Source organism: Pristiophorus japonicus, chromosome 8 (assembly GCF_044704955.1).
Source record: "Pristiophorus japonicus isolate sPriJap1 chromosome 8, sPriJap1.hap1, whole genome shotgun sequence".
Classification (NCBI taxonomy): Eukaryota; Metazoa; Chordata; class Chondrichthyes; family Pristiophoridae; genus Pristiophorus; species Pristiophorus japonicus.
The window spans coordinates 13,629,938-13,656,753 of record NC_091984.1 but is presented as its reverse complement, the minus strand read 5'-3'; the positions used below and the strand labels follow the sequence as shown (position 1 = coordinate 13,656,753).

Here is a 26,816-nt window from a genome sequence, read left to right as displayed (position 1 = left end):
CCAAGGCATTTCAATCTAAAGAACCGGTTTGGGTGTTTTTCCTCTTCCTTGCTGTGAGATTTGATCAAATCCGCAGTCATATTTTGCCAGTTGTATTTCCCCCCTCCCAACTTGCTTTGACACAAGTATTTTGGTGCCAAACGAAAGATCAAAGCTTTCTGGCCAGGGCCGTTTGGTGTCGCACTCCGAAGATGTGTGTGTCATCTTCTCTTCCCCGCTCCCAGCACACACACACAAGATACGTTACACAGCGAGTAAAGGTCAGCTGCCTATGATAATGCGCTTGATGTCGAATGTATGTAAGCAGATTGTTTTATGAGATTCTGGGTTTTTTTTGCCTTATGAGTCCTGACCTTTTGTGTCATGAATTTTCAAATGAGTTCAGGGAAGGATTGTTGCTTCTGCTATGTACATTCTGTAAAACCCCGGGCAGAATGGGGGAGGTGGGGGGGGGGGGGGGGGGGAACAGTGTAATTGTGACAATGGTCCACAAGGGACGTACAGGAGCATACCTTCACATGACAAGACAGCCCAACTCCTGATGTCAGATACCACACGGCATTTTGCAAGTAGGGATTCATTTCGTTTCTTCATTATTAACTTGCAGATCTGTCATGTTGCACGGTTCCAGTGCTCTCCTGGCTGGCCTCCCACTGTAAACATGAGCTCATCCGAAACTCTGCTGCCCGTGTTCTAACTCGCACCAAGGCCTGTTCGCTCACCCATCAGCCCCTGTGCTCGCTGACCTACATTGGCTGCCGTTTCGGCAACGCCTCGATTTTAAAATTCTCATCCTTATTTTCAAATCCCTCCATGGCCTCGCCCCTCCTTATCTCTGTAACCTCCTCCAACCCTACAAGCCTCCGAGATCTCTGCGCTCCTCCAATTCTGCCCTCTTGGGCATCCCCGATTTTAATCGCTCAACCATTGGCGGCCGTGCCTTCAGCTGCTTGGGCCTCAAGCTCTGGAATTCCCTCCATATACATCTCCGCCTCTCTACCTGTTTCCTCCTTATCATGCTCCTTAAAACCTATCTTTTCGACCAATCTTTTGGTCACCTGCCCTAATATCTCCTTATGTGGCTCGGTGTCAAATTGTGTTTGGTAACGCACCTGTGAAGTGCCTTTGGATGTTTTGCTATGTTAAAGGCACTATATAAATGCAGTTTATGTTGATTGTACCCCAGGATGCGGAGCATGCTGACAAAACTTGGCTGCTATGGTGGGAGCCTGTGTTTAAACTGCCATGCCCCCTTTTAAGACCATTGCTCAAGTTCCTCCCTGTGGGGAAATGGTTTCCGTAAGCACATCAATGAGAATGGTAGCTGCTTGTAAACAGCTGGTCCCTGCCCTTGGGCAGAAACCAGGCTGTCAAGGTCAGAAAAAACCAGCAGGAAATACCTGGCTTTCCTGCGCGTTCTCTTCTACTTTTGAAAAAGAAAGCCTTGCATTTATATGGCGCCTTTCACGATCACCAGACGTCTGCTCATCACCCAGAGTGTCATTAGTTACAAGGCATTATGGTGTTTTAGTGGATCTTCTCAAGATTAAACCCTGTTCTCAAGTTGATGCCCTGTTTTAAAGGGGACATGAGTCATGTCCCCTTTAAATGACACAATGCACAATGTATTTGCTAAGGTGGGGCTGTGACCCCTTAAGGCCATCAAACCTAATTGTGAGGTAAACACTGGCTGGAGTCAAATCAATTGTTTGGTTAGGGAACTTTGCAAATTGCTTTGTCAGTTTCAGGCGGTAGTGCAGGGGCAACCAGCATCACCAAATTGTTTGGCAGCTCATCTGTAACAAATGCATCGTTTGAAATGTGAGGTATGGATTGGCTGGCTATATGATTCTTGTATATAGAACAGACAATTAAATATATCCAACGGATTTCGAAAAGCAGCAGTCCATTCTGTAAACCTCAATACTGCGACTGTAATCTGGAGCAGTTAGCAAGCAGCCAATTCCGTTGAAACTTGATGCTCGATGCAGTTCAATGGAACCAGAACTAGAACTAGAACTTGAGGTAAGTGTTGCTTACCTCCCCCCCAGCTGCTCTAAGAATGTGAATATTGGAATATCGTGGGAATGCTCGACTCTCGATAGCTAAAGACCACTTTTTCCTCTTGATAGCCAAGACCACACTATGGCACTTCTACTGGTTACATATCCGATATGGTATTGCTTTGGCAAATGTATTTGGCCAGCTAGGCTACGGGAAGAGATTTTTTTTAAAAACTGGGAATGTTTGTACTGGAAAAAAGACGAGATCTTGTGGAAGTTTGGCAGAACCCAATTATTAAGAAAGAACTTGCATTTATACAGCGCCTTTTGCAACCTCATGACGTCCCAAATGAAGTACTTTTGAAATGTAGGTACTGTTGTCAGGTAGGAAACACGGCAGACAGTTTATGTACAGCAAGATCCCACAAACAGCAATGTGATAACCAGATAATCTGTGTGTTTCTTTTACTGGTGTGAGTTGACGGATTAGCCAGGAGACTGCGGATAATTCCTCATCTCTTCAAAATTGTGCCATAGGATCTTTTACATCCATCTGAGAGAGCCTCGGTTTAACGTCTCCTCCGAAAGACAACGCCTCCGGCAATGCAGCACTCCCTCAGTATTGCGCTGGAGTGTGCTCAAATCTCTGGAGTGAGTCTATGGACCCACAACCTTCTGACCCAGAGGGAAGAGTGCTACCACTGAACCGTGACTGACGGATACATTGAATCTCACTGAATTGGTTAATGTAACCACACACTCTCACCACGGGGTACGGACACAACTGCCAGACGAGGGAGATAAGTTTAGCTGCATTACAATAAGATGACGAATGTACGGAAGGGAGCGGGTGTGGAGGAGAATAGTGTAGGCCAACTGTAGAGGGAGCTGGATTACATATTGGTGAAAGAAGTGATTGAGATATACGTGATGCAGTGTAGCATTTTAGGCCTCAAAGGCCTTTTCAGCCTTGTATGTTCTCATGAAGAGGAGATTATGGGGGTAATGTTCTCTTTGGCGGACTGGCGACCTGCCCCATTTTCTTAACGAATTATAAATATAACCCCCCCCCACCACGCAATTAAGAAGAAAAAAATAAGACAACCGTGGAAGGTGCAATATTGTTGCAAAAGCCCAACTGGTTCACTGATGTTTTTCAGGGACGGCAACCTGTGATTCAAATCCTACGTTATCCAGTTGACTCTTAATGCCATGCAAAAAAGGTCTCGCAAGCTCTTCACTGGTAAAAAAAAATACAACGGTTCTGACCAGCACCTTCTCAGGGCAGCTGAGGGAGGAGTGAGCAGTACCATGTGGTCTTGCAAACAGTGCCCATGTACTAAGAAATAGAATAATGAATGAGAATGACAGGCACTGCCCCAGTCCTTTTGAATGTGATGGGAACTCATTTGTGTATGAATCCCCCAAGCGACTTGGCTAAATGCACACTAACGGGAAGGAAAATTAAAAGAAGAATGCAAAAAGGAGATTTTAGTAATAGGACTCCAACTCTAAAATAGCACAGATAAATGTTATACTGAATCAATCGGACAAAAGCACATTGGTACGCTGACTGTGTGTTTGAAAGTGGGGCCCTTTCATTTTCAATGACATTTGCATGTGGGCCCGCTTGCTTTCTTCCATTCTTTTTGTGACATTTTCACAGCTTTTGAGATGATTTCTATAACACCATCTAACGATTTTCATGAAGAGAATTTTTTTTTCTCGTTGCCGGGGTCGGGAAGGGTTAGAGTTGCCATTGATCAGTTCTAGGCTTGAACTCGCTCTTGTCATTTTCGAGCGGGCTTTCTCGCACATTTTAATGTAAAGCAGACTCGAAGGGCATGGAATCGGACCGCACATCCTTGGTATTAAATACATTACTATGTCTGTGTGAAGCTCCCTTCGTGTGGTATTTTAATTAAGCTGCCAACCCACTGAAAGTAAAATAAATGTTCTAAGAGATGCAGTGTAGTATTTTGGGCCTCAAAGCTCTTTTTTTCGGCTCTGTATGTGTGTTCGTGACGAGGAGATTATGGGGGGGTAATTTTCAACCTTGTTGCACTGTCAACCTGCTTTTGGAAAACACGCCTGATTTTTCATCCCTTTGATAATGGATTCTAAATTAAAATCTCACGGTGCTACCAGGAAGAAAAGCAATCGTGGAAGGTGCAATATTGTTGTAACTACCTAACTGCTTCACTAATGTTCTCCATTTAAATGAAGACCTGCGCTTGTATAACATCTGATCCCACATCTCACAAACATTTTGACTGCTCCACATGCTATCAATTTGAGAAATGCTGTAATTTGTGGACAGAAGTAGCATCAAGCGAATACGCTGGGAACATTGATTGGTTGATTAGAAATATAGAAAAGGGCATTTCAATTCCAATGAGTCATTTTTGTTTTTCTTATTTCATTCTTGGGATGTGTGCAACATTTTTATATTTACTGTCAATCCCTGGTTGCCCTGAGGACGTTAGAATCAATCACATAGACTTCACAGAATCATGGAATGATATAGTACAAAATGTGGCCATTCAGCCCAATGTGCCTGTGTCGGCTCTGTGAAACAGCTCTCCAATTACTCCCACTCCCCCTGCCCTTCCCCCTCAGCCCAGCACATTTTTCCCCTTCAAGTGTTTAACCAATTCTCTTTTGAAAATTATTTTTGAATCTGCTTCCACCATCCTTTCAGGCAGTGTATTCCAGTTTGCCCTTATTTATTCTTTCAAAACCCCTCATGATTTTGAACAGCACTAACAAATCTCCTCTCAACCTTCTTTGCTCCAAGGACAACAACCCCAGCTTCGCTAGTCTCTCCACGTATCTGAAGTCATGCAATCCTGGTACCATTTCAGTAAATCTCCTCTGCACCCTTTCCGAGGCCTTGACATCCTTGGATAGGTTAGGTGAGTGGGCAAATGCATGGCAGATGAAGTATAATGTGGATAAATGTGAGGTTATCCACTTTGCTGGTAAAAACAGAGAGACAGACTATTATCTGAATGGTGACAGATTAGGAAAAGGGGAGGTGCAACGAGACCTGGGTGTCATGGTACATCAGTCATTGAAGGTTGGCATGCAGGTGCAGCAGGCGGTTAAGAAAGCAAATGGCATGTTGGCCTTCATAGCGAGGGGATTTGAGTACAGGGGCAGAGAGGTGTTATTGCAGTTGTACAGGGCCTTGGTGAGGCCACACCTGGAGTATTGTGCACCATTTTGGTCTCCTAACTTGAGGAAGGACATTCTTGCTATTGAGTGAGTGCAGCGAAGGTTCACCAGACTGATTCCCGGGATGGCGGGACTGACATATCAAGAAAGACTGGATCAACTGGGCTTGTATTCACTGGAGTTCAGAAGAATGAGAGGGGATCTCACAGAAACGTTTAAAATTCTGATGGGTTTAGAAAGGTTAGATGCAGGAAGAATGTTCCCAATGTTGGGGAAGTCCAGAATCAGGGGTCACAGACTAAGGATAAGGGGTAAGCCATTTAGGACCAAGATGAGGAGAAACTTCTTCACCCAGAGAGTGGTGAACCTGTGGAATTCTCTACCACAGAAAGTTGTTGAGGCCAATTCACTAAATATATTCAAAAAGGAGTTAGATGTAGTAATTACTACTAGGGGGATCAAGGGGTATGGCGAGAAAGCAGGAATGGGGTACTGAAGTTGCATGTTTAGCCATGAACTCATTGAATGGCGGTGCAGGCTCAAAGGGCCGAATGGCCTACTCCTGCACCTATTTTCTATGTTTCTATGTTCCAAATGTGTGTTGCCCAGAATATGACACATGTTGGGGTGAATCGGTTCGGTTTTTATTAAAATCCAGCAGCTTTCATGGTCATTTTTGGGGGAACATTCCACAAATTACTAGATTTATTGAATTCAATTTTGCAACTTGTTATGGTGGAATTTGAACTCATGACCCCTGGATTGCTAGCCCAGTGCCACAATTAGTAGGTAACTGAACCCTGTTATACAATAAATTTATTTACCTCCCCCTTACTAACACCCACACACACCTTCTCTCATTTAATATTGTCTTCTGATGTGAAGTTGTTAATTTATTGTAAACCACAATACATATCAGAAAAACAATCCTCCGACCTCGATCTCAACCCTCTCCTGCTCCCCATACTGTTTTGCCCTTGGAGGTAATTCTTAGCTTAGATTTTGAGTGCCCCAATGTACTGCCCGAGAAGGACCGGTCCTTTTGCAGAGCGGCTGCTCATTTGAAGTTTTGTTTGAACTTGGGCAGCTGAGGGGTGACATCGTCCTGTGTGCTGACTGAGCTTCGCACTGGATCAGTATTTCAGAAGCTTTGCCCTGTTATCATTTACGAATTTGCACTGTGTTGCCTCATCAATTCCTGGCTGGAGTCGGTATTCAAACAGGTATCCTGTGAATGCAAATCAGGCAGTAATCTCAAACAGTAGCTATTATCATTCCTCACCCAAGTAGGTTTATTGGAAGGAAAACAGAGAATGATGGAAGGAAACAGTCATGCGTTACAACATGAATATAGGATTATCTGAGTGTGATTCTGCATCACAATATACAATCTACGTCCTGACAGCAAAAGTCATGATTTTGGGATGCGAATGGCTGGAATGTGGGTTATTGGCCTTCAGTCTGTGTGATGCCGGCAGTTTACACAGGATTGGAATAAAGAAAGCAATGATAAAACCAGGACAATCCTTCAGAGGTCAAGTGAGTAATCCTGGCCAGTGGGTCAGTGATGCATTCTCTTAATAGGCTGGGCTGGCTACTTACAGGAAAAAAAACATAATCTGAAATTAAAGCATTTGAAATACTGCTATCCAGTTTTTGTGTGGCTGGCTGAGATGTTGATGGTGAGAGTGAAGGGTTGTATTCATCCAGAGATTCCAGTAATGTGGACAGCTACATTTCCTTATTTTATCCATTGCAGTGATGATGACTTCTTTAAAGCTCTCGGTTTTTGGCCCCTCCCAGTTAAATTCACGACAATTGTGTTGACCTTTACCTTTGATTCTGTCCCATTTTTTGCTCCATCAATATTTTGAACGCTTCACAGACTTTGCCAGGATCACAAGAGGAGAAGCCATTTGGCCCATCTAGCTGATCCATACTGCAAGTCTTGCTACAGTTGTGTAGGGCTTTGGTGTGGCCACACCTGGGGGGGTACTGTGCACAGTTTTGTTCTCCAGATCTGAGAAAGGACGTACATGCCTTAGAGGTGGTGCAATGAAGGTTCACTAGACTGATCCCTGGGATGAGAGACTTTTCCTGGAGTTTAGTAGAATGAGAGGTGAGCTCATTGAAACATAAGATTCTGAGGGGGATTGACAGGGTAGGAGCTGAGAGATTGTTACCCCTGGCTGGAGAGTCTAGAACTCGTGGACATAGTTTCAGGATAAGGGGTAGGCCATTTAAGACTCAGATGAGGAGGAATTTCTTCAATCAGAGGGTTGTGAATCTTTGGAATTCTCCACCCCAGAAGGCTGTGGATGCTCAAGTCGTTGAATATATTCAAGGCTGAGATAGATAGATTTTTGGACTCCTGGGGAATCAAGGGATATGGAGATTGGGCAGGAAAGTGGAGTTGAGGTCGAAAATCAGCCATGATCCTATTGAATGGCAGAGCAGGCTTGAAGGGTCATATGGCCTACTCCTGCTCCTAATTCTTATGTTCTTGGGTTTTTGTGGATTATAGAACATATCACATCATCTAACTGTCTCTTGAATGACCCCAGGGTCTTTTGTCTTTACTGTCCTACCCAATAGAGAATTCTATGAATTCTATGAACAGATGCTTCCCAACATCAGTTCTATTACCTATTATCATTGTGTAACTGTGTCCCCTTGTTGTGCCCTTATGGTTTTACTTGTAATAGTACCTTTTTTCCCACTTTCATATCATATTTAGCATCAGCTGTGGCTCAGTTGGTAGCACTTTCACCCCCGAGCCAGAAGGTTTTGGATTCAAGCCCAACTCCAGAGACTTGACCAAGGCTGATTCACCAATTTCAACACTGAGGGGCGCTGCTTTGTCAGAGGTGCCGTCTTTCGGATTAAATGTTAAAATGAGGCCCCGTATGCTTTCCCCAGGATCTATGTAAAAGATCCCACGGCACTATTGAATATTTATCCCTCGACTAACATCTCTGATACAGATTATCTGGTCATTATCTCATTGCTGTTTGTGGGAGCTTGCTGTGCACAAATTAGCTGCTGCATTTCCTGCATTACAACAGTAACCACACTTCAAACATACTTCATTGGCTGTAAAGGGCCTTGGGGTGTCGTCGATCTCTCTGTCTGTCTGTCTCTCCCTTCCTTCACTCACTCACTCACTCCCCCCATCCCTGTCTAAATGTTGCTTTAATTTGTATTTTTGTTTATGTTTTATTGGTATATTTTCAGTGTAACTCCTGTTTGAATGATCTGCCCCAGTGCATTGATTTAATATGGTTTATTGGGAGTTCCACCTTTAGATCTCATAAAGCTGCCAAAGGTTATATTGGAGACTTGGTGTCTGGCAGATACTGTGACGGTTGGGGAAACAGACACAAGAAGATGCTCCATTGATGTTTCCATAGAATTTTCTTCGGGCTAGAAATTCCGTTACTCCGTTCGGGGCGATAACTTTTGAAATCAGAGAAAGGTAAAAAAAAATCCTTTTCTGATCCTGGGAACTTCAGCTTTAGCGCTCCAAGAGGGGAGTGGAGCGCTAAATCAAGCACTAAGCACTTTTCTTAGGGTACTAAAGCGTGCGAGCGGGGTGGTAGCGGCAGAGTGCTGAAGATTGTGCAGTGCAGTGCTACCGCCATCATAGGCTCTCTCCCTCGCTTAAAGGAATGGGCCAGTGATGGTTTGCAACATTCTTCTGAGTTCCGTGGGGCCAGGGGGGCCTGTGCGACTTCCACTACAGCCCCAATCACTGCGAGTGGAGGACTTTGACATCGCACAGCAGTGAGGCTTCAAAACATTTCAGCGGGCAGCAGACTGGTGCAAGGAATAAAGTTTGCCCTACCTGACGACCACTGCCTTTAATTAGCGCTCCCCAAGCGGCCAGCCGAGGTGACAACGCCTCCTGTTGCTCTGCCGATGCTGCCGGGGCCGGGAGTGGTATTCACATCACAACGGGGCGCTGAGCACTTGATGACGTCATCATCTCCGGGGCGCTGGAGACTGAGGCGGTAAGTGTTAGCGCTCGCGCAAAACCGCCAAGGAAGCCCTCCGCAGGTGCTAACGGGAGGCGCAAAGCAGCCGAATTTCTCCCCTTTAGTTTTACTGTGAAGCCACGGCCAATGGATAAGTCCCATAAGCCGGCACGTCACCCAGGCAGAAGAGAGTAACAGAGATGAGATAAATCAACAAATAGTTATTTGGTTAGGTAATACCCGGGGTTTTTAAGTCCTAAAGATTGTTGGAGGAGGGAACGATTGACCGAGGTAAGGAGATCCACGGTCTAGAGAAAGTAGGACAGCGTCTTTGATTTCAACAAACCATCCGCGCCAACACCGGAAACCTAGAACAAAGCTTCAAAAGCATTGACAAAGGGCCAAAACAGCTGGCAGCTCAGGAACAAGTAACTAAGCCGAGAGTGCAATGGGATATGGGCCTGGATCTTAAGCTGTGGGTATAGGCAATGGGTTACAATTTCTTACACCAGGCTGGCGTGGAGGTGGCTCTCGCCCAGACTTGCAAAGGTTCGGCTAACAATCTCTCACTTGTATTCAAAACATGTATGTAAAGGAACAAAGAAAGACTTGCATTTCTAGAATGTGTTTTTATGACCTCAGGGTGACCTACAGTGCTTTACAGCCAATCAAGTACTTTTAAAAGTGTAGTCCCTGTTGTAATGCGGGAAACACGTTGGCCAATTTGCACACAGCAAGCTCCCATGTACAGCAATGAAATAAATGACCAGATCATCTGTTTTAGGTGTTGGTTGAGGAATAAAATATTGGCCAGGACATCGGGGAGAACTCCCCTGCTCTTCTTCAAAATAGTGCCGTGGGATATTGTACGTCCACCTGAGTGGGCAGACCGTCAGTTTCATCATCATAGGCAGTCCCATGGAATCAGGGAAGACTTTCTCCCACTCTTGAAGTGAGTTCTTTGGTGGCTGAATAGTCCATTACAAGAGCCACAGACTCTGTCACAGGTGGGACAGATAGTCGTTGAGGGAAGGGGGTGGGTGGGACTGGTTTGCCGCACGCTCTTTCCGCTGTCTGCGCTTGATTTCTGCATGCTCTCGGCGTTGAGACTCGAGGTGCTCAGCGCCCTCCCGGATGCACTTCCTCCACTTAGGGCGGTCTTGGGCCAGGGACTCCCAGGTGTCAGTGGGGATGTTGCACTTTATCAGGGAGGCTTTGAGGGTGTCCTTGTCGTGTTTCTGCTGCCCACCTTTGGCTTGTTTGCCGCGAAGGAGCTGCGAGTAGGGCACTTGCTTTGGGAGTCTCGTATCTGCCATGTGCACTATGTGGCCTGCCCAGCGGAGCTGATCGAGTGTGGTCAGTGCTTCAATGCTGGGGATTTTAGCCTGAATGAGGACGCTGGTGTTGGTGCGCTTGTCTTCCCAGGGGATTTGTAGGATCTTGCGGAGACACCGTCAGTTTAATGTCTCATCCGAAAGACAGCACCTCCAAAAGTGCAGCGCTCCCTCAGCCCTGCACTGAACTGCCAATTTATTGGTCGGGACTCTGGCATCATGCTTGAAACCATGACCATCTCGCTCAGAGGCGAGAGTGCTGCCAATGAAATAACAGCTGGCACATGAAAGCCTGAAGGTGGATACAAATATTTAAGATTCATTTTTGGGAGTCTGGTTCTGGATGTTTTCGCCCCAGAAAATGCTGATGCTTGACATTTTATGTGCTACGTTTTCCAGTATTTTGGAGTGTATATTAAGCGTGGCCATTAGATTGTTTTAATCTCGAAAGGAAGAGAACATTTGCTCAGTTTTCTAGAAGCATGGCATTTGGAAATGAATTATTTTTCTTTATCTTTTAAAATGTTTTCTCCCAGTAGCAAGAGATTATCTATTGCTGGGAGCGGAAAAAGAATTAAATACCTAATAGCAATAGCCAATTCCCAATCTTCCTGATCATGACCAGAGAAGGTTAAAGCAGCAAGTGAAGAAATAGGACAGACACACACACGCCATTTCTCGCAGGTACAGAGACATAGCAATCAATACATTTTAATCTTAAAGGAATGGGGCGGGGAAATACTGACATTTAAGTCTTCAACAGACCAACAAAGCCATCCCTCAGACAATCGTCCTTCCTGTCAATTTGTATGAAGCCTTGGATCCCGGACTAAATCGATGGTTTACAAGGGACACATTAATGGTCAGATTAAAACCTTGGGTCCATGGATATACTGCTGTAAGGCATGTTTCACCCTGTCTTCAAATGTATTTATTTTGTCTTATAACACTGCTGTGAAGTACCTTGGGATGTTTTACTACGTTAAAGGCGCTATATAAATAAAAGTTGTTGTTGTGTTCGATGTAAGTGGAACGGACAGATTCACCCAAATAGGTCAGTCTTTATAGAAACATAGAAAATAGGTGCAGGAGTAGGCCATTCGGCCCTTCGAGCCTGCACCACCATTCAATGAGTTCATGGCTGAACATGCAACTTCAGTACCCCATTCCTGCTTTCTCGCCATACCCCTTGATCCCCCTAGTAGTAAGGACTTCATCTAACTCCTTTTTGAATATATTTAGTGAATTGGCCTCAACAACTTTCTGTGGTAGAGAATTCCACAGGTTCACCACTCTCTGGGTGAAGAAGTTTCTCCTCATCTTGGTCCTAAATGGCTTACCCCTTATCCTTAGACTATGTACCTCTCATCGATGTATTATTTGTAGCGACTGAGAGAACTGCACAGTCTTCGCCATAATTGGCCTCATCTCCTCCTGCGCGATAAATTAACATCTGAGACCAGACTAATGCTGGCTATGGCAATTTTCACTGGAATTTACTTAATCAGACTCCTCGCTTCCCAAGACAGCTGTCTTTACCTGGTGCAGAATGTATGTTAATCAGCAATAAGTCATTCTTAAGTGTTGAGGGTTAATTAGGCAGCCCTTGTTGTACTATTAGAGAAAGCATGACCTTCATCCAGGCTAAGGCCAGGCAACATATAATGGCACGCTTCGTGGATACCAGCTCTTATGGGAGCAATTCTTTTTTTGGACACAAAGCACTTCCAAGTTAAGGTGTTATTATTAGCATGCCGCTGAAGAGCTAGAGTTTTCAAACGGTTCACATTGTGGTCTTGTCCACTCAGCGAGCTGCTCGGAATCACTAAAGGCATTCTCCTCCCTCCGACTGAGGGTTCCTTGTTTTCACTGTGAGGTATGCTCTCATTGTTGGTGCGGGTTCGGGCTTGAACCCTCTCTCAGGATCATTCCGAGCTGCTCTGTGGCCACAATACTTGGGACACCAATGGGGCGTGTCTGCCGGGTGTGGGGACGGCAGGGAGATGAGCCCACTCTGTGGAGAACCAATCAAACAGATGAACCTGCAGGGTAGTCCCTTTAATCCCAAATTATCCAGAACAAAACACGGCAACGCTCCTGATTTCAGTAATTACCATCCAAAAGTGCTTGGCGGTATGTTCCCTTTAAGACGGACCGGGCAAAAAAGTATTCTCTAAATCACAATCTCCCAATATGATCAGACACATTTATTGTTTATTACTTCATTACTATTACGTTTATTCGACAAGAGAATGTGTGTAGTTTATCTTTTGCTCCATTGAGTTTTGTGGAAAAGCCCTTCTCCTTTACTCTTGTGCAGTGTTGGGGTCTGGTTCCATGGGTGCCAACTGTCCTCCAGTACCTCCCCCAAGGGACTTGTTCCTAAGTGTAAGCTAAGGGAGTGGGTGCTGATGTAAGCCATCACAGTCAAGCCTGATCCCAATTTGGCCCAATGTTGAGTCACTGGATACTGATCAGGAGAGGAATGGTGGCTGATTAATTTTCTTTTCTCCCTTGCTTAGACCTGAAAAAGTGTAGTTCCCCACCAGCACTGTGCCCGGTCTTCCCCAAAGCTCGGGATTGGGCCCACTGCTCTTTTTGATATGTAATAATGAACTGGGCTCAATTTCAAAGTTTGCAGCTGATACCAAACTCAGAAGTGTCATAAACAATGAGGAGGATGGTAACAGACTTCTGGAGGGCATAGACAGACAGGTGAAATGGGCAGACAAATGGCAGATGAAATTTAATGCAGTCAAGTGCGGTGATGCATTTTGGTCGGAAAAATGAGGAGAGGCAATATGAACTAAATGGTACAATTTTAAATGGCGTGCAGGAACAGTGGGACCTGGGAGTGTGTGTACACAAATCTTTGAAGGTGGCAGAACAAGTTGAGAAGGCAGTTTTTTAAAAAGCATGTGGGATACTTGGCTTTATTAGTAGAGGCATATAGTACAAAATGAAGGAAGTTACAGTAAACAATTCTGGCCTCTTGAGCATCCCCGATTTCACCATTGGCGGCCATGCATTCAGCTGCAGAAGCCTTAAGTTCTGGGAAATTCTCTTTGCCTCTCTACCTCGCTCCCCTCCTTTACGACACTCCTGAATACCTACCTTTTTGACCAAGCTTTTGGCCATCTGTCCTAATATCTCCTTATGTGGCTTGGTGTCAAACTTTGTTTGATAACACTGCTGTGAAGCACCTTGGGGTGTTTATCCCCCTCATCATTATAGGCAGTCCCTCGGAATAGAGGAAGACTTGCTTCCACTCCTGAAATGAGTTCTTTGGTGGCTGAACAGTCCAATTCGAGAGCCACAGACCCTGTCTCAGGTGGGACAGACAGTCGTTGAGGGAAGGGGTGGGTGGGACTGTTTTGCCGCACGCTCTTTCCGCTGTCTGCGCTTGATTTCTGCACGCTCTCGGCGTTGAGACTTGAGGTGCTCAGTGTCCTCCCGGGGCGTTTAAGAGGCTATATTAGTGCACATTGTATTGTTGCAAACCTTTATAAAACACTGGTTAGGCCTCAATTGGAGTATTGTGTTCAATTCTGGGCAAAACAGTTTAGGAAGGACGTCTAGGCCTTAGAGAGGGCACAGAAGAGATTTACTCGAATGGCTCCAGGGATGAAGGACATCAGTTATGTGGAGAGATTGGAGAAGCTGGATTTGTTCTCCTTAGAGCAGAGAAGGTCAAGAGGAGATTTGTTGGAGGTGTACAAAATTATCAATAATTTTGACACAGTAAATACAGTAAATGTGTCCAGAGGAATAAAAACAGCAATTGCTGGAAATCTCAGCGGGCCAGGCGGTGGAGAGAAAGCAGAGTTAACTTTTCGGGTCGATGACCCATTGTCAGACTCTGTTTTTCTCTCCACAGATGCTGCCTGACCCACTGAGATTTCCAGCATTTTCTGTTTTTATTCCAGATTCCAGCATCTGCAGTATTTTGCTTTTGTGTTAATGTTTCCAGAGGACACAGATTTAAGGTGATTAGCAAAAGAACCAGAGGCAACATGAGGAAACTTTTTTTTAACACAGCGAGTTGTTGTGATCTGAAAGGCACAGCCTGAAAGGGAGGTGGAAGCAGATTCAATAGTAACGTTCAAAAAGGGAAATATTCACAGGGCTGTGGGGAAAGAGGAGGGAAGTGGGATTAATTGGTTAGCTCTACCAAAGAGCCGCCATCGGCATGTTGGGCCGAATGGCCTTCTCCTATGTAGCATCATTCCTTGATTCTAGGCCAGCTGATTCAGCTTAGGCCAAGGATTGAATCTCGGACCTTTCCTTCCCTGTGACTTGCACCAAGACCCGTTCACCCATCACCCCTGTGCTTGCTTGTCTATATTGGCTCCCGCTCCGGCAACATCTTGATTTTAAAGTTCACAAATCCCTCCTTGGCCTCGCCCCTCCCTATCTCTATAACCTCCTCCATCCCTACGACCCGCCGAGATCTCTGCGTCCTTCAATTCTGGCCTCTAAATTCTGGAATTCTCCTCCTGAACCCCTCTATCTCTGTGTCTTGTGAGTCAGTGCCACACCAATGATGCATTCACCCACTGTGCTATTTGAGTGATAGCTGGCTCACGAGTTCAGTGTTGCAATTGATGCCATTGGAACATTGGGGTTGTTTGTCCTCCCACACAATAGTGGCACAACCTGGGAAGGACAGGACGTCTGTGTGCCTCAACTCTGCTTCGGAGACTCCACATCCGAAGGGCAAGTGAAACTCCTATGGCAGGCTTTTGAGCACATACGGCAACAGGGCGAGGGAGCATATTGATTGCCCTGTAGTTGTTTGGAACTCCCTTTGGGGCATTTAACAATACAATATCCCATACCATAGCAGTGCTGTACACCAGGAATTACTCCAATGCTATCCTGCCCAATGCACCGTTCTCCTGTCTTGGATACTTCAGCTCATCCAAAAACCCCTGCTTGACCTCACACCCTGTCCTCATTCACCTGTTTTGGCTCCCAGTCCTGCACCACCTCAAATTTAAAGTTCTCATTCTGGAGTTTAAATCTAGTAATGTCCCGCCCTTCCCTCTCTCTCTAACCTACTTAAGCCCGACAGACCCCTTCCCGACAAAAGCTCTTCTCTCTCTGGCGTCTTGTGCATCTCCATTGCTTTTGACCTCACCTTGGCAGCTGTGTCCCCAGCTGCCTAGACCCCACGCTTTGGAATTCCATCCCTAAATCCCTCCGCATCTCCACCTGCTCTCTCCTCCTTTTAAGACCCTCCTTAAAACCCACTGCTTTGACCAATCTTTAGGTCACCCATCCTAACCTCTCCTCCTTTGGCTCAGCAGTGGAAGGCTTGAGATATTTTTCTACTTTAAAGGCACCATATAAAAGTGAGTTATGGCTCTAGAATGTCCAGCTTTGCTATTGGCATCAAAATGATGGGATGCATGTCCTATGAATTCTGTCCATTTCTGTCATTGATAATACGCCCAGCCATATTTGAAAATCAATTTTATATTTAAAAGATTTTTTTTTTACATCTCTCTTGACAGGCTGTCGATTTGTGTGTTTTATGTTCACTTAATGACTCTATGCTTCTGCTTTGTGCACACAGTCACAAGTGGAAATGAAACCACGCGCACATTAGTTGATGATGTCAGCTTGTGTATAACAAATACCTCGGACCTATAAGCTTGTTTAAAACAATCCCCAGACCTTTATTAAACATTCACACAGACCATAAGAGGGCATGTTTTGCATTGGTTAAAGGGGACAAGTGTGTACCTAAGAAGGGCTTTTAATTATATAGCAAATTGTCACATCTTTCAGTAACACCTCAAATTATTTTGAAGTGTAGCGACTGTTCTTAAGTCGGCAAATACTTCAGCCATTTTGCACACAGGAAAACACTACAAGCCACAATGAGACAAGCAGCCAGTTAATCTGTTTTTGGCGGTGGGAGTTGAAGGAGACGATTGGTCAGGATACCAGGAGAACTTCCTGTTCTTCTAGGAACAATTTTGTGAAATCTTTAAACCAAATCTGCTCAGATTAATGTTGGGTGTCAGTTGTGGCTCAGTGGGTAGCACTCTCGCCTGAGTCAGAAAGTTGTGGGTTCAAGTCCCACTTCAGGGACTTGGGCACATAAGTCTAGGTTGACACCCAGGTACAGTGCTGAGGGAGCGCTGCACTGTTGGAGGTGCCGTCTTTCAGACAGACGTTAAACCGAGGCCCTGTCTTCCCCCTCAAGTCGACAAAAAAGATCCCATGGCACTATTTCGAAGAAGAGCAGAGGAGTAATCCCTGGTGTCCTGACCAATATTTATCCCTCAATCAACATAACAAATAAACAGATATCTGGTCATTATCACATTGCTGTTTGTGGGAGCTTGCTGTGCGCAAATTGGCTGCTGCATTTCCCACATTACAACAGTGACTACACTCCAAAAGTACTTAATTGGCTGTAAAGCGCTTTGAGACATCTAGTGGTCGTGAAAGGCGCTATATAAATTCAACTTTTTCTTTCTAATGTCTCAATCGAAGCATGACACCTTAGACAGCGTTCCTCAGAGCTTCATGGTTTTAACCTGGATGATGCACTGATGTCCTGGAGGGAGACTTGATCACACATCTGACTGACTTAGAGAAACTTGCTACCAATTTTGAGCAAAATATACCACTTTAGCCACAATATTTAGGCACTCCTGACAGGCAAGGACTATTTTGCGATTTTGCTGTTTCTTGTAACATGAAATATTGTTGGAACTGCATGCTGTCATTGCTTGGCGTGGGCACCTGTCACTGGAGCTGGAATAATTCTGACAAGTACACAGTTTAGACGGAGTTTTTTTCATCAGGGTTCAAACTGTGACACACACACGCACTCTCATTCACACACACGCTCAGTTTCATTCACACACACTCATTCTCACACACACTCTCATTCTCTCACACTCTCAGACACGGGCTCTTGCTCATGGGCCTCGTGCCCTCTCACTCGTGCTGTCTCTCTCGTACATTTCAGGACAGAGAAAGCGCTTGGGCACACTGGGGAGGATGCTGTGCCTGCCCCTTTTAACTAGTTTAAAACGCATTTATATTTTCTGCATGTGTCTGCTTGATGTACAAGTCGAAGAATCAGTTTTCTTCTATGCCTCTGTGAATGGGTAAATCCCACTATGAGCGCACAAGGAAAATTGTGAAAACGTTTATACACATTTGTTTCCATCACATTTCAAAAGTTTCCTTCGTCCTTGATTTACAACCAAAGTTACCAGTTGTGGGACAAAAAGCCAAATACTGTCGATGCTGGAAATCTCAAATAAAAACAGAAAATGCTGGAAATACTCAGCTGGTCAGGCAGCATCTGTGGAGAGAGAAACACAGTTAATGTTTCAGGTCGATGACCTTTCGTCAGAACTGGAAAAGTTCGAGAAGTAACGGGTTTTAAGCAAGAACAAAGGCAGCAAAAGGGGTGGAGGAGGAAAGAACAAAAGGGAAGGTCTGTGATAGGGTGGAAGGCAGGAGAGATTAAACGACAAGAGGTGTGCTTTCTGCTTTGTACAATCATACCTTTTGTCATTTAATCTCTCCTGCCTTCCACCCTATCAGACCTTCCCTTTTGTTCTTTCCTCCTCGCCGCCTTTCCCCTGCCCTGCACTTGCTTAAAATCTGTCACATCTCTAACCTTTTCCAGCTCTGACGAAAGTTTATCGACCTGAAACATTCTCTCTCTCCCTCGATGCTGCCTGAACTGCTGAGTATTTCCAGCATTTTCTAATTTTATTACCAATTGTGGTATCTCAAGATAGTGAGATCGTGAGTCAGATCCACCATGGCCGGACTAATTTTTTAAAAATGTGTTTATATACAGAAAGAAAGAAAGATAATGAATTTATATAGCATCTTTCACATCCTCAGTATGTCCCAAAGCACTTCATAGCCAATCGTTTACTTTTCAACTGTGATTACTGTTGTTCTGTAAGCAAACATGGCAGCCGTTTTGCACACAATAAGATCCCACAAGCAGAAACAAAAGCCTGAAGATTAGAGGAAGGAAAGGCTAAGAGGTTTTGTGTTCAGAGACCTGGGAAATAATATTGAACTGCCACAAGAACCTTAGACCACAGTGGAAGTATTGTGTATGGTTTAGGGCATCCCATTTTGGGAAAATATAAAAAGCTCTAGAAGAGGACCAGCATATTATCAGCGATGATGGATTGCAGTTCTAAACATAGACTGGAGAAATGGAAGCTTTTTTGCAGTACAGCTGAGAAGATTAAGGGTTGGCAAAAGAACCAGAGGGAAGATGAGAAGTTTTATTACACAGCGAGTTGCTATGATCTGGAATGCACTGCCTGAAAGGGTGGTGGAAGCAGATTCAATAATTACCAACCCTACTGCCTCTAGAAATGGTTTCTCCTTATTTACTCTATCAAAACCCTTCTTAATTTTGAACACCTGTATTAAATCTTCCCTTAATCTTCTTTGCTCCAAGGAGAACAATGATAGCTTATCTAGTCTCACCACGGAACTGAATTCTGTTTTCAAATAGGAAATCTAAGAAAACTCTGATGTTTTGCTTGAGGGAACTCATGTTGTGATTGACGATTCTCCAGGACTTGGTGCTGTTGGAATGTGCAATGGAATGACTGAGATGGCAACGAGAAACCTCCTCTTTGGTGTCGACTTAAGACCTTGAATAGTACTTCAGGGGTCCACTGAGCAGTAAGGGCGTTGGGTGTCGCTCTCTAACCCTTGCCTGCAAACCATCTCTCTTTATTGGACTGAGGCGCTCCTATCTCTCTAAAGCAGCAGTTTGGAAGTGAGTACACAGCTGTCTCGTACTCTACTTGCCCATAGGTGGAGGATGCCCCCATTTCTGGTCGCTCATGGACACTTCTGCACTGGTTCTAATGCCACTGTGTTCCCTTTGCAGAAAGCTGACAGTGGGAATAACTCAAATATAACCAAAGCAATTTTTCATTTTGGTTGCCAGTTTTCGCAAGTCCCCACTTGGCCCTCACTCTTCTCATTTCTCACTCGAGTGGCCATTCTTCATACCCAAGCCAAGATGGTGAGTGTCGTCGGGCTATTTGACCATGAGGAGAGCAATCCAAAGCTGACCCCACCCTTCTCACCTGCACATTTTTCGAACAGGAGGCGCTTAATAGCCGTAAGGAGCAAGAACCCTGCCTCTCCTCTTTTAAGACGCTCCTTAAAACTTCTTTTTGACCAGGCTTTTGGTCACCTGACCTAATATCTCCTTCTGTGGCTCAGTGTCAATTTTTTTTGATAACACTTCTGTGCAGCACCTTGAATAGTTTTACCACATTGAAGGCACTATATAAATGTAAATTGATGTTGATGGCCCAGAGGCATTTAACTGATTGCAGCACCCCCCGACTGCGACCTTGACTGAGGTCAACTAGCTCAGCACCTCCAACCTGCGTGGCTCAGTGACATCGACTGAGACGGCACATTGCTGTAATGGCTTCAAGTTTGCATTTCTTTTAGTCTGTATAAACTGGGATGATTCATCGAACCTGCTTTGAAATTCTCATCCTTGTTTTCAAATCCCTCCATGGCCTCGCCCTTCCCTATCTCTGTAATCTCCTCCAGCCCCACAACTCTCTGAGATATCGGTGTTCCTCTAATACTGGCCTCTTGATCATCCCATTGGTGGGTGTGCCTTCAGCTGCCAAGGCCCTAAGCTCTGGAATTCCCTCCCTAAACCTCTCCTCTCTACCTCTCTTCCCTTCTTTGAGAAGCTCATTAAAACCTACCTCTTTGACCCTCATCTGCCCTAATTTCTCCTCATGTGACTCGTGTTATGTTTTATAACACTCCTGTGAAGCGCCTTGGGAACTTTTTAATAAGTTCAACAACAACAACTTGTATTTTATATAGTGCCTTTAACATAGTGAAATGTCCTGTGGTGCTTCACAAGAGGAAAAAGGAGATTTAAAAATTTGAATAGCATAAGTAGAAATTAATGCAGGTGACCAAAAGCTTGGTCAAAGAGGTATGTTTTAAGGAGAGGCAGAGAGATTTAGGCAAGGATTTCCAGAGCTTGGGGCCGAGGCAAAAGAAGGCACGGCCACCAATGGTTGAGCGATTATAATCAGGGATGCTCAAGAGGGCAGAATTAGAGGACTGATTTAAGTCAGTGCACCTCACCTGGCCTGTCTGTTGCTTCACCTCCGATCATTCATCAATACCTCGCTCATGCTTCTCGTCATTAACTCTTATTTTAAAATCTATTTTACATTGTTCCTCCAGACAAACATTGGGCTGTAATATCACAATTCGCGACTGGCCTTCATAAATTATTAGCGGATCAATACTTTTTCTTTTCCTGAGAATATATCAATGTGTCATAGCTATGCACCATTAAACTTTACAGCTCTCACGTGACGTCTTGTTTTCGAGTTCAACAGCTAGTTCCTAGCATGGGTCAGACTCTGCGGGCCAGGCTGCAGTGGCTTGTTAAGCGGCATGGTGCTTTTTTTCCCCCTGAAAGAGCATTTGATGTTGTTTTAGATAGTGCAGTGAATCTGTTATGAGGCCGTGTCCAAACTGATTATTGATCGATACTATCTCTGAGTGGCTCCTTTGTCGAAAGTGGAATGTTTCAGAAAAGGGAAAGGGTACCGGGTGCAAAAGATCTCGAGCTAAATAACCGCATTGTCCCATCCGTAAAAAAATATACACTGCTTAGGATTCCTGCCCCCTTCGATGGTTTAGGTGGTTAAAAACACAGAATTATCTGAGCCGTCCAGGTCAGGAAGTCCCAAAGTCTCCATGAAACATCTAAAATTTTTAAAGGGCTTGACAGCTTAGATGCTGAGAGGTTGTTTCCCTTGGCTGGAGAGCATGCTCACGGGGCTGAATGGTGAGGTGAGGTTTACTGATTTAAAGCAGCAGCTGAATGGGGCCATTAATTGTGTGGGAGATGATGGGTGGGGAAATTGCAGCATGGGGAGATGCTATAATTCACCCCCCGTGCTCTTTGTGCACATACGGAAAATGACAGACAGTGAAAGACCTTCTGGTCCATCCAGCCTGTCCCTCGCTACGGTGATGCTTCAACATACAGATACTCCCCAACCTACCTGAAATCCATGTGATCTCCTGAGAGGCGAAAAAACACTTTAAAAAAAAAAGTATTCTAATCTGGGGGGAACAAAATCTGGAAAGCTCCTCTCTCTGACCCCCATGGAGATTGAAACTAGTCCAGTGACCCCTTCTTGGATCAGGTTTAACCATTTTATTAAAGCGTGAACATTGATCACGCTGTCACATGATTCATTACAACAACAACTTGCATTTACATAGCGCCCTTTAATGTAGTGCAACATCCCAAGGCAATTCACAGGAGCCATTATCAATCAAAATTTGACACCGAGCCACAGAAGGAGATATTAGGACAGCTTGGTCACAGAGGTAGGTTTTAAGGAGCTTCTTTAAAGGAGGAGAGAGAGTTGGAGATGTTTAGGGAGAGAATTCTAGGGCCTAGGTAGCTGAAGGCAGGGCCAGCGATGGTGGGGCAATTATAATTGGGCAAGTGCAAGAGGCCAGAATTGGAAGAGCGCAGAGATCTCGGAGGGATATAGGGCTGGAGCAGGATACAGAGATAGAGAGGGGTGAGGCCATGGAGGGATTTGAGGTAAGGATGAGAATTTTAAAATCGAGGCTTTGTAAGGGCCGGGAGCCAATGCAGGTCAGCGAGCACAAGGGTGATGGGCGAATGGGACTAATCAGAGAAAGTGTTTAGTATTTGTCAGGGCACCTGGCTGAGGAAGGCGGTGTCGTGAACATCATTTCAAACATATCGGCGCTGTTGTATACTGGTATCACCGCAGCAAGCATGGATAGAGGTGCACTGTGCATGACGTGTGCTATGTTGAAAGTCGAACAGACTGCGCCATCATTTTTGTTCAGTGCAATCGTGATTTCTGTCTCGTGACATGGCACTTTACTAAATAACCAATCTTTTAAGTACATGAGGGAGCAAGTTGATAGGATGAGATGGTAAGATTCGTGTGGACTTCAGTGGAGCATAAACACTGGCAGAGAGTGGTTGGTCCGAATGGCCTGTTTCTCATTATCCCACGGTTGAATACTCTACCAGCATGAGCCAGGATGGGATTTTCCACTTCAGCGCTCCTAACGCGCTTTGGCAGCACGTCGCAAGAAATCTGCGCATCGTCAACCCGCCTCCCTTCCACCCCAACCAACCCATAATTTTCCGCTCATTGACATGCAGTGTCAGAAAATCGCCGCGTGGAAGTGGAAAGTTGCGGTCTCGGCGTCGAGGCGACGCATGGAGGTTGGCCTGTTCGCCACAAAGTACCAGAGGAGGAGTCGGCAGTGAGAGGGGAGAAAACTGACACCAAAAAAAAAGAGCTTTTTAAAAAAAAAATAGCAAAAACCAGACATATTTGTGTTGAATTCAGCGGGGGAGCATTACCTACACTGAATAGCCTTAGAATGCGCATTAATCACACTGGTTTTCAAGTGTAAATGATGGAATGTCTGCGGGTGTATGTTTGTGCGTTCAGTGCCCTGCGGCGTTCCTCTCGCAGATACTGTGTGGGTGTGGATTATACCTTTTGAAATTCGTTGTTGTAAAGCATAAAAACAAGATATTAGGTAAATACGTTCTAACTCTCAACTTTTGAGAAGTCAAGTGAGAATTGAAGGGCTGGAATTCAGCCAGAACTGAATGGATAAGTTAGCCAGCAATGCTCAGAGAAAACATTTGAAACATCTGTCTTCTGAGACAAGCTCACTTCATAGTATATATCCTACAGGCCTTAGTGCAGTCATTTGTTAATACGTGTCAGGTATTCCACAGGAGAATGTTGATGTAGTGCCGGTACAGGGTCAGTTCAGCTGGATTCACGAGAGAGAGAGAGAGAGAGATAGAAGACTCAAATCATTGTTTAAGCTCCTGCTTGATATTTTGGCGCTGGGGAGACGGGAGACTTTTTTGTGTGGGTGGGGGGCTTTTTTCACAATAGCTAATCAATCAGAGTCGTTGATGTGGCTGCAGTGGTATGCTTTTAAGAAAGCCCTTACATAAGATACATTTCTTCAAACTTGGGGTTGGTTGGTTTGAGCTGGCGTCTCTGTATGCGACTTATTGGGTATAATGTTCAAGGACAGGAAAGTGTTTTTTCCCCCTCCTAAGTGGACCTATTCGCAGTTGATGTGCTTGAAAAGCACAAAATTAGGAACAGAGGGTAACCCATGATGGATTGTAATCCAAAACAGATTGGCCTGGAGAGGCTGAACGAGGAATTATTTTTGGAGCGCTTCGCTTGCTTTTATAGTTAACCACTCTCATGTGTTGCCGGTGCGCTGTCTGAGAGCTCAGACAATCTTTAGGTCACTAACCCGGAGGAGGTAAGCCTGCCTTACGTAGTGAGCTTTGTAGCAGATTGAGAACATGCAGCACCACCATTTCAAATCATTAATCAGTTTGCTATTAAATAACACACGAGAATTTTTTTCCCTTTTGCTTTTCTGTCTGCCTTTTTCTGCCAATTTTCTCCCCTCCCTTCCTTTGCTGTCAGTGTTGACTCCTTGTGTGTCCATGGGTGGTCTCCACTATTTATCCCATGTGGTCATTCTTCACTTGTGGTCATTCTTCACTTATGGTCAGGGGGGTGGGGGCAGGTGGGGAGGATATGTACGACATGCATCAGTTCAATCCCAACCTCACACGGTGTACACGTGCACGCGTTTTCCGATGAGGGGACACTGGTTACTGACGAGGAACCTTGGCCATGTGTTTTATTTTGTCGTTGAGACCAGATGCAGACCCCTCATCGCCACCTCGTCTCAGCCGTGGCTCAGTGGGTAGCACTCTCGCCTTTTGAGTCAGAAGCTCGTGGGTTCAAGGAACTCGAGCCCAAATCTAGGCTGAAGCTTCCAGTGCAGTGCTGAGGGAGTGCGGCACTGTCGGAGGTGCCGATTTTTGGATGAGACATTAGACCGTCTGCCCTCTTGGCTGGTCATAAAAGATCTCATGACACTATTTTGAAGAAGAGCAGAGGAGTTATTCCCGGTGCCCTGGCCAAAATGTATCCCTCAACCAACATCATTAAAACAAATGATTTGGTCATTATCACATTGCTGTTTATGGGAGCTTGCTTTGCATAAATTGGATGACATGTTTCCTAAGTTACAACAGTGACTTCATTTGAAAGGTATCTCATTGGTTGTAAAACGCTTTGGAACATCCTGAGGTCATGAAAGGCGCTATATAAATGCAAATCAGTCTGTTCTCTCGCTCTTTCTATCTTACTTTCTTTCTGCTTTTTCTTTCTCTATTCTCCTTTTTTCGCACTCTATTTTCTCTCTCTATTTCTCTCTTGCTCTCCTTTCTCTTTCTCTCTTGTCTCACTTTCTCTCTCTCTCTCTTTCTATCTCCTTTCTTTCTTTCCTTACAGTCAGACCTTGGAGCCTTTCCGGGGTTTTGTATTGGCTGAGCGACATGCTGCCCCGAACAGATTGGGCCACTGGCAGCCCTCTGAACCGAGTATATTTACGCAAGGTGGCTACTGTTTGCTTGCTCGGTATAGCGTAAAAGAACAAGAGGCAGCAATAAATTAAACTACAGGGCAATCTACTCTCCTTTGTCTGTCCTGAATAAAGTAACCAGCCGTACTATTCTGCTCACTCTTTTCTGTTCACTCTTGGTAAATAGCATGCGGGTGCACATGTTAGATTTCATTTCTGAACAAACAGCGAGGCACCAAATTGTTGAATTATGTGCACTCAGTAGAAGGTACAATGTTGGTTACCTTGGTAATGGGATATAACTGTTTTGAGTTATGTTTATTCAGAAAAGGTCGGTTATTCATATTCATTCCTGGCTCATGACTAACTACAGTTTGCTTCACAAGCCTTGTTAGTGCCAGTGGAATTGCTGTCAGGATGAAGGATAATTAATGACTCGACATGAAACTGCTGTCTGACAGTCGAATCGCATCCTATTACTATGGGCATTTTGTACGAAACTGCTTAAAAAGAAAATCCAAAGGGAATATTAAAGGTGGCTATCAGGTTGCATAAATGTTTTTCAGATCTGGGTTGAAGTTCAGGCTTCCTTATTTTTCTGATGGGTTTCTGCAAACGAATGGAACATTTAAGTTGCAAGCTTTTGTAGAATCACAGAATCTTGCAGGAGGCCATTTGGCCCATCGTGCCTGTGCTGGCTCTTTGAAAAGAGCAATCCAATTAGTCCCGCTCCCCTGTTCTTTCCCCACAGAATGTTTCCTTTTCATGTACACATATTTCAAGTATATTTACTTTCCCTGGCATCTGGAATTTATTATGTGTTTGAGAGTGTCATCATGCTTGAGAGCATCTGATCCCTGCAAGTGGTGTGCCAAAGAATGGGAGAAAACGCATGTTGTTTGTGTCAGGAAACTCTTGGCACTCACTAAGAGAGATCAACATGTAAAATGGATCAGGTGGTGGATCAAAAACGCTGGAAACAGTTCAAAAGAGAGTACTTGCATTCATATAGACCTCGGGACATCCCAATGTGCTTTACAGCCAATGAAATACTCTTGAAGTGTAGTCACTGTTGTAATGCAGGTACATGCGTCTGCCAGGTTGTGCACAGCAAGCTCCATCAAACAGCAGTGTGACAATGATCAGATAATCTGCTTTTAGGGATAGTTTGTGAGGACCTGGGTAAGCATCAGATCATGGGATGGTCGACCTCTTCCATGTAAAGCTTCAAAAGTGGTTTTATATATATAAATCAGGGTGTATATAATAATTAGATCAGTCAACAACTACAATGATGTTTTGCCCTTCAGCTCTCTCTTTGGAAAATTCTAAATACCCAACTTCCTCTTCCCCCATAAATTGGGAGACCTGCAACTCTGACTTCCCACAGTCCAGTCCCTCAGGATCATGGAAGGTTGGATAACTGCAGGTTCTTTCTGATGGGTGAGCTGAGATGAGATGGGCCAAATGGCCTTCCTCCTCTGTATCTATCCTATCAACGGAATGGTAAAGGTATTCAGTGGCTGGAACATAAGAAATAGGAGCAAACCATACAACCCCTTGAGCCTGCTCCGCCATTCAATATCATGGCTAACCTCAACTCCACTTTCTTGCCCGATCCCCATATCTCTTGATTCCCTTAGAATCCAAAAATCTATCAATCTCTGTCTGGAATATACTCAACGACTGAGCCTCTGCAGTCCTTTGGGGTCGAGAATTCGAAAGATTCACAGCCCTCCTGAGTGAAGAAATTTCTCCTCATCTTAGTCCTAAATGGCTGACCCCTTATCCTGAGATTATAACTCTTCTAGGCTCTCCAGCCAGGTGAAACAGCC

General features: G+C 44.8%; 1 protein-coding gene across 4 annotated transcripts in view; it reads left to right on the top strand.

Annotated features, from left to right (window-relative positions):
• The first annotated feature begins 237 nt into the window (after window positions 1-237).
• The window catches only part of adgrl2a (adhesion G protein-coupled receptor L2a), a 544,699-nt gene continuing 518,120 nt past the window's right edge, over window positions 238-26,816 (top strand). For 3 of the 4 annotated variants that reach the window (XM_070886520.1, XM_070886511.1, XM_070886521.1), the window contains exon 1: window positions 238-260. The gene's annotated coding sequence lies outside the window, so the exon portion shown is untranslated. Of the gene's footprint in view, window positions 261-4,896; window positions 4,919-26,816 lie in introns of those variants that run through there. The other variant, XM_070886513.1, reaches the window with a different exon arrangement.